The 14,617-nt window shown below is 44.3% G+C and overlaps 1 protein-coding gene across 3 annotated transcripts in view; it reads right to left on the minus strand.

Annotated features, from left to right (window-relative positions):
• Nucleotides 1–1,850, minus strand: part of BACH1 (BTB domain and CNC homolog 1) — a 57,889-nt gene extending 56,039 nt beyond the window's left edge. Inside the window, exons 1-2 of one of the 3 annotated variants that reach the window (XM_008267170.5) lie at nt 1,623–1,850; nt 818–902 (exon numbers count right to left, since the gene is read on the minus strand). The gene's annotated coding sequence lies outside the window, so the exon portion shown is untranslated. The remainder of the gene's footprint in view (nt 1–817; nt 903–1,622) is intronic. The other 2 variants (XM_008267171.5, XM_002716782.6) reach the window with 2 other exon arrangements.
• Nucleotides 1,851–14,617: the final 12,767 nt, after the last annotated feature.

Here is a 14,617-nt window from a genome sequence, read left to right on the forward strand (position 1 = left end):
AGCTGTTCTTGGTCTAAACACCTCAGTGCTACCTGGCCACTTCCTAAGAGTGCTCCTGCACTTCCCCAGCTAATTACATGTATCAGAACAGACAACCACTGAGTCCCCTTCAGCCTTCTGAAGCAATCCCTCTCAGTGCTCCTTGGCCTTTTATAGTGGAGGCATGTGATGAGCCTATCTGCACCAGCTGTTCCTAATTACCTCTCTGGCTCGGGTGAATGACTCAGCAACACAACTTTTTTAAAGAGTCATCCTACCTCATTATCCAACCAACATACTGAACAAAGGTAAACCGCTTGACAGAACCTTATGTTAAACAACAACAAAACAAGATGCAGGCACTACCCCAAAGCCACCCTACTCCAAGATGACTCACAGCAGCCTTTTTTCCTAGGTTTCCTTAAGATGTCCAATGGCAGAAGTGACAAGTGCCTTCAAACCAAACCCAGCCCAGCCCAGCCCAGCCCAGCCCAGCCCAGCCCAGCCCTTGCACCACTACCCTGAGACCAGGAAGAAGCAAGCTGACAGCTCTTCCCATTTCTTTGCTCGGCCATGTGACACGTTCAAATGCTCTGCCTCCCTAGAATTTCCACCCTTGATCTTTCCAAACAGCCTCAAATGCAAACCCTGTGGAATGTAATAAGCGTCCACTAGACGAACAAAGACCTAGTAGTGGCATCCTCCATGGGTAACAGTTCCAACACAGATATAAATTCTCCAAACTATCAGCATCCTACAAAGTCTTTGTTCCTCCAAAGACGACATGGTAGCTTGATTTTCCCACACAGGCTCCTCCACAATTACTACTACACTTTACCTTGAATCCGCCCAAGTTGAACGCAGAAAGAGGGCTCATGGTACAAACGCATGCCGCACAATTCTATTCAATGACATGAGCCTGCCTGGAGAGAGAGAGAAAGCCACGGCGTTCGTGATGCATTACAGGAGCACAAAGCCGGTGTCTCTACAATCAACACCCACTCTCACCATGTTGTGAGAGTCCCCATTACGACGAGCGGGCAAAACGCCAACAATGGGAGCCCTGAGACCTCCAATCCCCAAAACCAATTTCCCCAGACGCAGGTTAGACCAGGTGATCTTCCCGCTCTGGCCACCGTTCGGCCTTTCCGACGCGATGACCCGCGCGACCCACACCCAGCTGGGAGGGCGAAACGCCGCCCGGCGCGGGGGACGCTGCGGAGGCGCTGGGAGTGGGCAGAGGGCAGGACGGGGCCCGGGCCGTGAGGGCGGTGCTGATGTGTCACAGCCAGGGCGGGCCGCGGGCTGGGGCGCCGGGTGGGCTCCGACCCGGGGACCGAGGGGCCGGGGAGGGGCGGCAGGCGCCCGGGACCCCGCGGCGCGCGCGAGCGCCCGCCCGGGGGTAAAGTGCAGCGCGCGCCGGTAAACAACAGCGCTGGCCGCCTCAAGAGCCACGGGCACCCACGGACGCCCCTTCCGGTGGACGCGGCCACTTCCAGGAACGGGGCCGCAGCCGCTCCCGGCCCCGCGACCCACCACCACCACCAGAAAACAGCCGCCGGAGGCCCCCTCGGCGCCTCCCCTCACAGGCCCAGGCCGCGACCCTCCCGGGGCAGGGCGAGCAGGCCGGCCAAGCCACTCACCAGAGCCGGAGCGCGGCGCGGCCCGTCTGACGGCAGCGAGCGAGGCAGGCGGGTGGCGCGGGCAGCGGTCAGGTGACTCACTCCCTCCGCGCGGCCGGTGGCCCCGTCTCCTCCCGTACCGTCCCCTCCCCTCTCCTCGGCTCGGAAGCCGCGGCTGCAGCCGTCCCGAGGCTCCCAGACCCCGCCCGCCTGGCCTCGCGAGGCCCCGCCCCGCCCCGCTGAAGCCCCGCCCCGCCCCTCCCGCCAGGCCTGGCGAGGCACGCCCTCCTCGTGAGGCCACGCCCTCCTCGTGAGGCCACTCCCACCGCGCCTAAGTCCCGCCCGCACTTGGAGCCCCGCCCTGCGGCTCCGGAGGCCTGGGCAGGGGACCCGGGGAACCGCGGATCAGGAAAGCCCGCTCTGGGAGCCCCAGGGAGGGCTGCGCCGGCCATCTGACGAGCGGATCCCGGCCGGCCTGGGAGCGGCAGCGGCTCGGGTCCCCCACCTTCGCGTGCCCAGCCCCCTACGAGGACCACTCCTTTCCTGAGGGCAGAGGGAAAGGGGGCGGCCCCCTCAGCCCGAGTGGTGTCCGGACGCCCGGAGGCCGCCTGGAGCTCCGGGTTCCCGCGCCCTGCGGGAGTGAGAGCGGGCGCCCCTCCCCAGAGCCGCACAGGGGTCGTGGCTGAGGAAGCCCTCGGGGTGGCAGGCGCCCAGATTCGCCAGGTGTGGGATCCTGCCGATCGGGAAGAAGCAAGTACATCCGGGATATTGTAGAAGGCGTCTGGCAGCCCTGGCTTGAATGAGAACAAGGGCATCCGCTAACAGGTGTTCCCTTTTCACCACGACTGCCAGGAAACTTCCAGCCAGGTTCGGTGCCAGCGGTGTCAGCGGGCCCGGCTCGAGCTCTGGTTGCGCTTTCATCCCTTGATGCTTATTGTGGTGTGTATCCAATTGTCACCTTTAAAATTATGTTCCCAAGCCATTTAACACCTCTGGAGCTGAAAGCCTGGGCCCTGCAGAGCGCACATGGCAAAGCTTATCCATGTCGGAAGAGAGGGGATTGTGCCAGCCAACTCCATAATAGAGTTCCTGGAGAGATGGCACTCAACCGGAGGCCTGCAGCCCTCGAAGGATCTGTCTGAAAGGATTTTGTTGTTGGCTTTTCACTTCTAATGGAGAAGGAGAGATGGGAAAACTTGGTGGCTCAACTGGCAGCAGCTCCAGAGTGTGGACTTATTTCTTGAATTCAGTAAGACAGCCCTGGAGCAACATGGCAGAAAAAAAAAAAAAAAAAAAAACTTACCACAATAATGAATTCATGTATTATTATTAACAAAACTGCAGGGCTGTACCCACAGTCTGCAGGACTTAGGGACATTCGCATTATATTCGAAATACACGAGAAAATGACATTAGTGAAATTGAATGCGAGTACAAATGGTAAAATGATACACTATGGCTTGGATATCAGGGAGAGATTCCCAGAGGAGTAACATTTGTGTTGTGTCTTAATGGTCATGTGTGAGACCCAGCTGTCCAGGGAGGAGGCAGATGGCATTCCAGGCTACCTGAGTTCATGGTAGCTGTGCAGATATTTAACAAGAAATAAGGAAAGGACAGCTGGAAGTAGACCATGAAAGAAGGATTGGGGTTCTTATAAATCATGTGAGGGTTTTTGAGGCTTCACTTTTCTTCCACGTTGAGCCAGTGTAACTACATTCTGCCTCCCACACCTATGCAGTTTCTTCAACAAGGAACACACCCTCCTCTTTGGGAGGGCCTCTTATTTCCTTAGTGGACATACAAATGAATACCAAGTTTTGACACTATCAAGGCAACTAGGAGTGACTCTCAAACTGCTACATGCTTAAGAATAAAATATCTGGGTGCTCACTAAAATGCAGCTTCCTGGGCCCTGCCTCAAAGATCCTGCTATCATAGGTCTGGATGGTACCCAAGGCATCTTTCTAGAAATCATTTTTATTGTTTATTTGGAAGACAAGAGAGAAACAGATCTCCCATCTGCTGATTCACTTTCCAAATTGTCAGCCACAACTAGGCCTGTACCATGCTGAAGCCAGAAGCCTGGAACACTATCCAAGTCTGCCAAGTGAGCGTGAAAGGGACTCAACCACTTGAGCCATCATCCTGTGCTACATATTAGCAGGAAGCTAGAATCTGGAACCCAGACTCAAACCCAGGCACTCTGATGGATGCATTGTCTTAACTGCGAGGCCAAACACCTGACCAAGACATGCTTTTTTAATACTGATGCTGATGATTTTCAGATCACAATGAAGAAGTACTGAGGTAGAGCTTTTGGTATGCAGTAAAGACAGGATGAAAGGTGAAATTGCAGAGTGTAATAAAACAGTCAAAAAAAAGTAGGGCTTCATGGCCTGTGCCTGGTTTGGACTTCATCCTGTGGACTTTAAAAGAGATATTTAAATCATGTGATGTTTTCAAATGCTAATTAAGTATGGAGAAGGAATGAGGGGAGGAGAAACAGACTACAGATTGAATGAAGGAGCAAATGAATGATGATGCAGTAAACTATCAGTAAATTATGTGGCAGTTTTGTTCCCTTACTCAAAACAAAACCGATATAGTTTCTTGTAAAGCCTGCATATGCACAGGCAACTTTACCTTCTGGCTTATGCCTTTGGGACTCCCAGTGTTAGCATTAACACTGTTAGTTACCAAGCCAACAAAACCTTCAATAACCCTACCATACTAAGAATCAAGAAAAGAATTCTGCTTAATTGGACAACTTTTAAACTTAGCCTTAAGGTCTTTTACACTGATTTATATTTATGGAAATATCTTAGTAAAATAAATTTTTAAAAATTATTTCATGTTTATAAGAGTCATGGTGCCTTTGCACAATTCCTATGGGGGAAAAAACTTTACAACGATAAGTGATTGTTTTTAATTGGTGTTGATAAGAGTTTGAAACTGGGAAAATGAGCCTGGTGGCACAACATAAAGTCTTGACTGCTGATTCACAGGCATTTGTAATTAGTGCTCCTTTGTCACATAGTTTTGTTTTTAGTACATTATTCCTTAGGAGGAGTTATCATAAAAAGTGAGTATCACTGCTTATTGATTAAATCCTGACTTATATTTCTCATTGAGTTTGAAAAGTAATGGAAATGTTTTTCTGTTGTGAAGAATGTCGATATTCTACATTGTTCAAAAGAGGGTGTGTATGGCATTGTCATATTTGAAAAATATTATTCCCTTTTCAAATTGTCCTTAACTTACATGTTCTCTTTCTAGACATTATTGTGATTTTATTACCAAAATAAAATCTTATCATTAACTCTGAAAACAATTTAAATAAGTCCAAGCCATCAGCTCTAAGCCACAACAAGTTCAGGAATGATTATAATAAACTGGAAATATGCATCATCATTTTCTCCTCCAGTGACAGGTTGCTTGCCTGGGTATCAAAAATGAGGGAAGCAAACCATATAGATGGATGCCATGTTGACTTTAAGGGACAATAGAGCATAATATTTGGACAATGAATATTATCGTAGAAAAGCCTTGATATGTAGTCATTGTAACCCACTATTCCCCTCCTCTCCCATTCCTAATCCTGGAAAAGATCTACACATCCACAATTACTCTGTCCCCATCCCAATTTTGCATTCAACATGAGGTCTATGATGGATCTATACCCCAAAACCTCCCCAGAATATCATTCATTCCATCTCCATTGCCTTATTTTCTTTGATCATTAAACATTCATCTACTAATTCAGCCAAAGAAATTAAGGGGGAACAAAAAACTATAAACAGTGGAATAGCACCAAGATAGTACCAGCAAAGGTTTTTCCAACTTGAAAAACCCATTTGAAAGGTTACCAGAGGCTGGGGAGAGTAGGGGTAAGGAGGAATGGGGAAGGATTCATTAATGGGTACTAAGTTGTGATTAAGTAGCAGAAATAAGTTCTAATGTTCTATTGCACAGTAGGTTGACTATAGATAATGATAATATTCTGTATATTTCAAAAAAGCTAGAACAGATATTAAATGTTTTTCATACAAAGAAATGATTAATCTTTGCAGAAATATATATGCTTCCCATATATATTGCAGAAATATATATGCAGTGGAGGATGGCCCAGAAATATATATGTTCAAATTGCAGGTAGTGAAACATCACACAGTATCTATAAATACATATAAATTTTGTGTTAATTTAAAAAAATTTTAAGAACTTCCATTTGACACCTCTTCCATCAGAAGTGACTATGGGTTAAAATCATAGAATCTTTGCATCCAAGTTGGAAATTCTTTGTGGAAAATGAATATATGTTATTAGAAGACAATGATGACTTCGTGGAGCAAGACAGGAAAACAAATTCTGTTTACCTGATAAGTAAAATGAAAGGTAAGGTGAAGGGAATGTAGCCTCTGGTTTGATGTCCACAAAGTCTAAGTTCAAAATGAAAGGCAATAAAAGAGAAAGAAAGAAAAATGAAAAAGACAATAGTGGAGCAAAAATTCAGTGATGGGGCAAATCAGTAAAAGAGATACTGTTCAAATACCAGAATCAATGGCAACTGAGTGGCTCAAATAAGGAGAAATTCTTGTGCTTCTGAAATCCAATAGGAGGCTAGAGTACACTAAACGTATCTACACAATTTTTATTGCACTCTCCCGTGAGACTGGGAGTTCTTTCTTTCCTTCTTCCTGAATCTGGGCCTTTCACTACAAAAGCAATGCTGAGTCTAGTCTTTTAGAAGACTGGCAGCTTCCACTTCCTCTTTCTTGAAATGAGCTCTCTTGGGACAGTCCCTCTCAGAAGAAGCCACCATGCTGTGAGAACTCAATAGCAGAATAGGCAGCCGCCTCAGGCAAGAGCCCTGGCCAGTAGTCAGCATCATATGCCAGGCATGTGATCTTGGGTAGTCTCTGGCCTAGTCAGGTTTGTATCAAAGAACCTTCCAGCTGAGCCCAGTCAACTCATATATCTGTGAGGTAATACAATGAGTACTTTTTTTTTTTTTCAAGATTTATTTATTTGAAAGCCAGAGTTACACAGACAGAGGAGAGGCAGAGAGAGAGTCTCTTCCATCCGCTGGTTCACTCCCCAGTTGGCTGCAACGGCCAGAGCTGCACCAATCCAAAGCCGGGAGCCAGGAGCTTCTTCTGGGTCTCCCACGTGGGTGCAGGGGCCCAAAGACTTGGACCATCTACTGCTATCCCAGGCCATAGCAGAGAGCTGGATCGGAAGAGGAGCAGCCGTGACTAGAACCAGCGCCCATATGGGATGCCGGTGCTTCAGCACAGGGTGTTAACCCACTGTGCCGCATTGCCGGCCCCATGATTACTGTTTTAAACCATTAAGTTTTGATGTGGTGTTTTATCCAACAATAGATAAATGAAAAAGAAATTACCTGATGATACAGCATGAAAATGGAGTTAAATTTCTCAGAAGTGACACAAGACTTAGAGCACAGTTCAGGTACATAAATAAAATATTTAAAAGAAACTCATTTTAAACCTATGTCAAGCTCCTAACTTGAAATAAACCTTGAGATTTTTCTCAATTACATTCTTAATGGTATTCCAAATTTTCTCTCACTCAATTATGTATATTTATATAATTTCTATCTTTAAACATAGCTTATTCGTATTGAGGCTTAATTCTCCATTGTAACAGTATTGAATAATGGTAGAACCTTTAGCATATGGGACCTAGTGGGAATTAAGTAGGTCATGGAGGCACCACCACTGAAGGCATGGATACCCACTAGCAGAACTGAGTTAAGTTTTGAGGGACTGGATGACTTACAGCAAGAGTAGGGTTTTTTTTTTTTAATTTTTATTTATTTATTTTTTTGACAGGCAGAGTGGACATAGGGAGAGACAGAGAGAAAGGTCTTCCTTTTGCCATTGGTTCACCCTCCAATGGCTGCCGCGGCCGGCACGCTGCGCTGATCCGAAGGCAGGAGCCAGGGGCTTCTCCTGGTCTCCCATGGGGTGCAGAGCCCAAGTACTCGGGCCATCCTCCACTGCACTCCCTGGCCACAGCAGAGAGCTGGCCTGGAAGAGGGGCAACCAGGACAGAATCCGGCGCCCCGACCAAGACTAGAACCCGATGTGCCAGCACCACAAGGCAGAGGATTAGCCTAGTGAGCCACGGTGCCGGCCAAGAGTAGGTTTTATAAAGCATGACCAGGGGCCGGCGCCATGGCTCACTTGGCTAATCCTCTGCCTGCGGCACTAGCATCCCATATGGGTGCCGGGTTCTAGTCCCGGCTGATCCTCTTCCAGTCCAGCTCTCTGCTGTGGCCCGGGAAGGCAGTGGAGGATGGCCCAAGTGCTTGGGCACCTGCACCCATGTGGGAGACCAGGAGGAAGCACCTGGCTCCTCGCTTCAGATCGGCGTAGCTCTGGCCATTTGGGGGGCGAACCAACAGAAGGAAGACCTTTCTCTCTCTCTCTCTCTCTCTCTCTTGCACTATCTAACTCTATCTGTCAATAAAAAAAAAAAAAAAAAAAACAGGACCACCCCATAACCCCAAGTCCAAGTGCTAGCCTCTTTTACATATACCCATTTCCCCTTCTACTTGTCTATCATGTTGGGATGCAGCTAGTAGGCCCCGGCAAGATGCCAATGCCATGCTATTTGGACTTTCCAGCCACCAGAATTATTGGCCAAGTATTTTGGTGTAGCCTGACTACTCTGCACCAGATCAGGGAGGCAAGAGAAGAGAGAGAGGAGCCGGAGCACAAAAGATGACAGAAGAGTACACAAAGCTTGATGTAATCATTCCTCAATCCTACAGAAATGTTCCTAAATGTTTGGGGCAAGTAGCTTTGTGGAGCCAGTATATGTTTGTGCTTGGTGCTGAATCAGAGACAGCATGTACAGAACCTTCAGCCACTGTCATGCATCTGCAGAGGACTGAAAAACCCAGCCTGATAGCTCCATTAGACAAATTTATTGATGTTTACACCAAGAATTATAGCCTGCAGCTCTTGATCTTTTATGTTTAAAATTCATGAAAGTATTAACGTCTACTTCATAATATATTTGTTTTTTGATAAAGTGTTCTTAAATAATAATTTTTAATAAAACTGGCATAACCAGTAGAGAGATTTTAACTCATAGTTTTACTTAGCCCATGCTAAACCTCTGTATTTATCTGTATCATTAATTCTCAATGGGCCCAGTTTTGCCCTCAGGAGGTATTAGTATTAAGTGTGTATGTTTGTGTAAGGGGGAGCTAATGACATCTAATGAATAGAGGCCAGTACCCATGGATAACATACTTCATGAATAGGGACACCTTATTCCCAATTCGCAATAAATGTGGCACAAAGTATCAACAGTTCCAAGGCTAAGAAACCATTACCTAAAGATACCCAGGCCCCACTATGATAAATGTGTTTTTAATTTAAAAGAAGATGTAAAGGAAGAAAGGAATACTGGAAAGAAGGTAAAATGGAACCATAAAAGATTATTAAAAATGCATATGACAAAGCATATACCCTTAGGATGGGAATACAGATTTATAGCTACCTGGTGATCAAAGTGATGACTCTGACATATCAATAAAGAGCCAACTGGAGTTGAACTGGAGTGGCTACAGTGGAAGGAAGAAGTATTGAACTCCTGGAGAAAAGAAACCATGGACATAAGCCGTGTCCCACTATGGCAGCCCAATCCTTTCATTGAGGCACCATATGTGCAAAGTACTTTGAAAATGGAGGAAAATTACCTCTATTATTTAAAAGTTATAAAGTAAGACCTAGTAAGTCAGAGAAGAGATATAAATTACCATTGAGAGATACAACAGTTGATTGGTAAGGCTGTTGCATTTTTATCACTGGACATTCCAGATCCTACCTGTTAGCCTTCTCCCTGCAGAGCTTTTGAGATGATACCCAATGATTCCCCTTCTCCCTCACTTCCAGTTGTATATGGAAATGACAGCAGGAGCTTAGCTGTGGACTCTACCAAAGAGCTGTAGCCACACAAGGTGGTAATACCTCCCCTACTCCGGTTAGGTCCATCATTAATCCTTCATGGTTACTTGCCCTTACCCTTGTAGTGGTCTCATCTGTTTCCTGTCTATTCCCTGACTAGCTCACCACTTCAAGTTTTGAAGGTAACCCAAATGAGAATATTAATATTAACACACTTAAGGAAAGAGTGTGATTGTCTTAAAAAAAATGGGGTGGGGGGAGGGCAAGAAGAGGAAGACCCAGTGGTACAAATGGGGCAACACATCCTTTGCACTACCTAGGGATAATGATGTGTGTTAGTCATATTCTTGTTCCTGCAATGAAACACTAAAGACAAGCTACTAATGAAGGAAGGAGGTATATCTGGGCTCATACTTTTAGTGATTTACAATCCAAGATCAGGTCAGCCCTACTGGTTCTGCCATTTGGTTAGGTCAGAGTATGGCAATAGAGGAGTGCAGGGCTATCCAATAACCCAGGAGGCCCACCTCCTAGACACCATAATGGGACCAAGCCTCCACTATCTGAGTACCATCGATGCATGATTTGAGACTTAATCATCTGCATGAGTTTGAGATATCTTAGTCAAATCATAGTAAGGAACATGGTCAAGACACAGTATTTTACCTTAGGCACGACTACCTACAGAACATGAGTAGGATGGGAGCAGAAGCTACAACTGGCTCTACTACACGTTAAACATCAAAGTCATTCCATTAACATCCCTCTTTAATTTATTTCTAATGATGATTTGGCTTTGCATGTAGATTTTCCTAGAGAGATATAGGTTGGTTAGTAAGCATTCATATTTGATACACTTACTGGCAACATCCTCATTGCAAGTTACATTATATTTCCAGTGTTCTTGCTGTCTCTGAAGCTTCAAGTAAGTGTATATCCGAAAGCTAAATCATTGTTACATCTACAGTGCAGATTTCTGCATCAGCAAGTTCAAAAGCCTGGTGAATTTGACAAGGTAAATCCTGGTCTGGACCAGGCAGTGACTACTTCACAGAAACACCCTTTATGTCCATCATTAGTGGTTTCAAGACTGACCTTCAGGTCAGGGATGCCTTTTACTTTTTTCCCTAAATCCCTCTGTGACAGGCACTGCTGGTTGTCTACCCAATATCCATCTCCTTTCTTTCTTTCAGACCTAATACTGTTGACTATATAAGATTCAAGATCTCATCCTTCCTACAGCTTCCATCCACAGACATGGATTTAACATATATTTTGTTTATTTTAGCCACTTTATATAGTTCTGTCTTTCAATTTCAGTAATGTATCATGTATGATGCAGATCTTTTATTAGTTACTCTGTTCCAAAATATTACAAATATGCAATCAACTGAATGATAAAACACTTTCTGAGACCCCCTTCACAGATAAAAACAAATCCACATTCAGTGGAACTTCCCAGAAAGCTCTTACAAAAGAACAAACCAACCGATATATATATTTTTGCCCCCTACTCTCTGTCCCTCAAATGACAAAATGGAACAAACTATTGTCTTTCAACCAGCAGGCTAAGGTTAGTAGAGCAGGAAGCTAAGTAGCAGCTCAGTCCTTAACAACTTCCTTAAGTAACTGACCAGCCCTGGCTGCTGGCTTCACTCTTCTTATCATACCAAAGAAAGGAAATCCTATTCGGTTAAACTGCTAGAGTTGAGTTTCTATTGTATGAAGCCAAAGACAATGTTAAATAATACCCCTTCTTAATCTCAAGTTTTACTCTTAAGTCTCCCATGTCATTCTGTTTAAAGATGTGCTGAGAACATTGAAGCCATGCATCCTACATTATGCAGAAGTGGATTGTAATGAAAATTCTCAATGATTGAGATTGAATGTTTGTAATTCCCCAAAATTCATATATTAAAATCCTAAACATCAATATGATGGTGTTAGGAGGAGGATCTTTGGGAAATGATGGACTAGGTCATGAGGATGGAACCCTCATGTATGTGCCCTATAAAGAAAACCCCAGAGAACTTTTCTGACTCTTCTTGCTATGTGAGGACACAGCAAGAAGAGTGCTCTCACCAGATAACAATTTCTGAACCCTGATTTTGGACTTCTAGCCTTTATAACTATGAGAAGCAAATGTTTGTTTTCTAAATCACCGCATCTATGGTATTCTGTTATAGCAATCTGCATATACTCAACCTATACATATGACCTTCGGACCTGGCAAATGAGTGGCAATGAGTAACAGTATAATACTGTTGAGCTTAATAGAGCCAAAAATGGATCTTTCTATGAAATTGCAAAGTCTGTTAATTACTGACTTCAGTATTGCCACCTTCCCTTGTATATAAATAGGTCACAAATAAGAAAACAGAGATTCAGATAAGCCAGTGAAAAATACTTTGATGAAGTTCCAGGAAGTGGCTCTTTTGAAATATGAGATAATTGCCAAAGGGGCAAAAAAAAGGGGGGGGGGGAGAGAAGTTAGAATCCTTCAGAACAGTTTTATAGATTTAAACTCTACAAAATGTTGTAAGAGCATGAGAAATTATACAGAGTACAATTGTACGAAATCTTTCTGTTTTACTAGGAATTATAAAAATAACTAATAAAGGATCTGCACATAACTAATAAATTACATGAATTGAAATTGGAAAAGGCACTTACAGTGTCCAAAATAAACAAAATGTATGTTAAATCCATGTCTATGGAATGAAGTTATAAGAAGGATGAAATGTTGAATCCTACTTCATAGAAAGAAATATTTTTTATAATGACAATTTGGATGTTTTACCTAAGAGGAGGTCTTAGAATTAATATTAAAATTAGAGTTATAAAGGCATCAAATTGACTGTATGTCCAACCCTGTTTCATTATGAGGATGAGGAGATTAATTACCTTGTCCAGTGTTACACCGAAGGAGCATTTACATGCAGGGAAGCTTATATAGAAGGTAGAATTATAAGAATGAACCATGGAGCTGGTATTGGGACTCAGCAGGTTAAGCTGCCACATGGGATGCCCACATCCCATATCAGAGTAGTTGGAGTTGAGTCCCACCTCTGCTTCTGACAGAGCTTCCTTATAATGTTCCTGGGAGACAGCAGCTAGTGCCCCAAGTATCCAGGCTCCTGCTACTGCAAGGGAGACCCAAATGGAGCACCTGAGACCTGCCATTGGCCTGGCCCAGCCTGGCTGTTATGGGAACCTGGGGGTGTGAACTAGTTGGTGAAAGATTCTCTCTCTCCCCCCGCCCCATCACTGTGCCTTTCAAATAAAGGACTTTAAAAAAAAAAAAAAAGAATGAATGACAAGGTATATAGTCTATTATTTATACATTGATTGCATAAAGGCTATCTACATGCAAACTTGCAAAGTATACTGTAATAAAATATAAAGAAAATACATGGGGGTATGCATTTGGACTACTGGTTAAGCTACTTGTTAGGACATCATATCCTACATCAAAGTGCCTGGGTTTGACCCAGACTCCAGCTCTTGAATTTAGCTCTCTGCTAATGCAAATCCCAGGAGGCAGAGGTGATGACTCAAGTTCCTGCCACCCATGTAGGAAACCTAGATTGAGTTCCCATTTACTGCTTCAGCCTCCCTAGCCATTTCGGACATTTGGGGAGTAAACCAGTGGATGGGAGCATCTCTCTCTCTCTCTCTCTCTCTCTCTCTCTCTCTCTCTCTCATCTCTCTCCCCTCCATTTCTCTTTTTCTCTTTCTGCTTCTCAAATACATTTTTTAATTGAGAAGGTACAAAAAAAAATGAAGCAGACTGAGCATCCCGATGAATTCAGGGTTTAAAAGTTTCAAGCAAAAGACAGAAAAAAAAACCAGGGCAGATAAATAAAACAATGATAAATGCAGCTGACAGGAAGGAAAAATGAACAAAGCATAGGGGCATGCTCAACTTAAAATATGGTGGGAAATCAAATGAATGAAGCCAAGAGGGAACTATTGTAGGAATGGAGAGAGACTTCTAAGGAAAATGGTAGTGACTGCCATTTTCTTGAGATTGGGGCCAGGAAAAACCCTCTGCAAGTTGTGATTAGCAAACTTAACAAGAACTCAAATCTGTTAGTCAAGTTTCTCCAAAAAGCAGACACCAAGACAGGATTAAACTTGCAAGGATTTGATTAGAAAGAATGCCTATGTGAAAGGAAGTAGAAAGGAAGCCAGAAAAGGTTGGCGGAGCCATAACATTCCACTTGCAAGATGAACGTCAAGCGAAGAGGGGGTGGAATGAAGATGGTGTGGAAGCACCCCAGAAGTGCAGTACAGCCTAAATGAAGGTTCTGCAAAGCCATCAGGAAATTCTTGAGCCTAAGACAACAGCAAAAGTCCCATGGCTCCATGAAAGAGGTACTATTCCCTAGTATACCCACTGCATTCCATCGCTGGCAGGGAGCAGTCCACAGAGGGTGTGGCGTTGAGCAAAGGCACCAATGCATTTCAAAACTTAGTAGCTGTTGTTACCAATGGTGGATTACAAGATTACAATTATGCCTTGTAGTACAAGGTCTGGGAGGTACCTTCTCATGGCCTCCTTATCAAGTTCCCAGAAACCATCTGGAAGCCACACAGCACTATCCTTTTATTCTCCCTAATGCAACTAGTTACCCTTTATTGAGTACTTATATGTACTGATCATTGACCTAAGTACTTTATAGGATTTTTTTCTTATAATTCTCACAGCATGGTGAAAGATATATAATTATTCCCACTTTTAAAATGAGGAATATGGGGCCATTGCTGTGGCATAGCAGTTAAGCCCTCACCTGTAGTGCTGGCATCCCATATGGGCACAAGTTTGAGTCCTGGCTGCTCCACTTCTGATATAGTTCCTGCTAATGCACCTGGGAACACATCAAAAGATGGCTCAAGTGCTTGGGCCCCTGCACCCATATGGGAGATCTGAAGAAGCTCTAGCCATTATGTCTATTTGGAGAGTGAACTAGTGGGTGGAAGATTCTCTCTCTCTCTCCCTCCAACTCTGCCTTTCTAACAAATAAATAACTAAATCTTGTTTTAAAATAAGGAATACAAGGCTTATAG

The sequence above is a fragment of the Oryctolagus cuniculus genome, chromosome 4 (genome assembly GCF_051225735.1).
Source record: "Oryctolagus cuniculus isolate XC-2025 breed Fujian yellow rabbit chromosome 4, ASM5122573v1, whole genome shotgun sequence".
NCBI classification, from domain to species: domain Eukaryota; kingdom Metazoa; phylum Chordata; class Mammalia; order Lagomorpha; family Leporidae; genus Oryctolagus; species Oryctolagus cuniculus.